Genomic DNA, 2,239 nt, shown 5'->3' on the forward strand with positions numbered 1-2,239 from the left:
ACCCATGGTGGACAGGTTTCAGATGAGTTTCCAGACAAAGACAGACTAGGAAGAAAGAGTGACGAACTACTTCTGAATCTTTAGTCACTGAAAACTTTATGAATTTCAGAGAAGCACTGTCAGATACAATGCCAGAAAATGAGCCCCTCATTTTGGAAGGCACTCAAAATGCAACTAGGGAAGAGATGCCTTCTCAAAGTAGAGTTGACCATGCTGATGTGAATGGAGTAAAGCTCATGGTAGAACAGATCACAGAACCTCCATCTGCTGATGGAGCACAACTCAAAATGAAGAGAAAGAGCTATAAACATCCATTGAAAATCGGAACATGAAATGTACAAAGTATGAATCTGGGAAAAGTGGAAGTTGTCAAAAATGAATTGGAATGCATAAACCTCGATATATTAGGCATTAGGGAGCTGAAATGGACTGGTAGTGGCCATTTTGAATTTGATAACCACATTGTTTCTTATGTCGGGAATGACAAACTGAAAAGGAATGGTGTTCCATTCATCATCAAAAAGAATATATCCAGATCAGTCATGAGGTACAATGCTGTATGTGATAGGATAATATCCATGTGCCTACAGGGTTTATGCACCAACCACTAAAGCCAGTGAGGATGAAATAGAAGAATTCTACCAACTTCTTCAATCTGAAATCGATCAAACATGCAATCAAGATGTATTGCTCATTACTGGAGATTGGAATGCAAAGGATGGGAGCAAAGAGGAAGAACCAGTAGTTGGAAAATATGGCCTTGGTGATAGAAATGATGCTGAAGAACGCATGATAGAATTCTGCAAAACCAATGATTTGTTCATTTCAAATACCTTCTTTAGACAGCATAAGAAAAATCTTAGACATTAGTGAGCTGAAATGGGCTGGTATTGTCCATTTTGAATCTGACAACCACATGGTTTACTATGCTGGGAATGTCGTATTGAAGAGGAATGGCATTGCAGTCATTGTCCAAAAGAACGTAACCAGATAATTCATGAGATACAATGCTGTCTGTGCTAGGATAATATCCATGCACCTAGAGGGAAGACCAAACAGATGAATAGTGAAAGTGCCATGAGCTGCCGAAAGAACCAGTAGATCCATTTTGGAAGAAGTGCAAGCAGAGTGCTACTTGGAGACCAAGATGGCCAAACTTCATCTCTCATACTTTGGATATGTTGTCAGTAGGGGCCAGTCACTGGAGATGGATATCATGTTTGGTGAGGTAGAGTGCCAGAGAAAAAGAGGAAGACCCCCAGCTAGATGGGTTGACCAAGTGGCAGCATAGATGAACTCAAGTGTGGCAACATAAGTGAGGTTGGCCCAGGATTGGTCAGTGTTTCGTTCTGCTGTGCATAAGGTCATTATGCATTGGTGCCAACTCAATGGCACCTAACAACACCAACAAGAGAGAAGACCAGTTACCAGTGCACTATTACTCAAATTAATTCACCAACCACTAAAGCCAGAGAGGACAAAATAGAATTCTGCCAACTTCTTCAATCTTAAATTGATCAAACATGCAATCAACATATATTGATCATTACTGGTGATTGGAATGCAAAGGTTGGGAGCAAAGAGGAAGGATCAGCAGTTGGAAAATATGGCCTTGGCGATAGAAATGGTGCTGGAGATTGCGTGATACAATTCTGCACAATGATTTGTTGATTTCAAATACTTTTTTCAGACAGCATAATAGATGATTATACACATGGACTGTCGGGGTCTGACCTCGACATCGTTGTGTTGTTCACGAGTGTTTGGTTCATGAGGAGGGGAGATCCAGCGGTGATAGGGATAGTGAAAGAATACACAGACAAACAGAAGTAGGGAGACAAGGAGGCACCCCAAAGCCAGGGTGGATACATCACTGGTGGGCAGGCTTGGGACTACAAGCATCATGGCCTCTGCAGGCAGCAACTCACTGCCCTGCAATCTTTACTGCATGCCTTCCAACCAGTAATGCACAGCAATCTTTACTCCATGCCTTCCAACCAGTAATGCACACCTGGGGAGGCTCAGGCCTCTGCTTTATTCAGGGGAGGAGCTTCACACCAAACTGGGAGGGACCAAGGCAAGGTATAGCTAACATCAGTACTTTTTCAGACATTCAGGTAATTTTACATCATACTTCGCTGGTTTGAATCCCAGGCCAGCAACTTGGTTTCTCAGGCCCAATTAACATATCTATAGCCCCTGAGCACAGTTGGGGGAAGGTGAGTTCTGCAGGAGACAC

Source organism: Chrysochloris asiatica, unplaced genomic scaffold (assembly GCF_000296735.1).
Source record: "Chrysochloris asiatica unplaced genomic scaffold, ChrAsi1.0 scaffold00704, whole genome shotgun sequence".
In the NCBI taxonomy this organism is placed as follows: Eukaryota; Metazoa; Chordata; class Mammalia; order Afrosoricida; family Chrysochloridae; genus Chrysochloris; species Chrysochloris asiatica.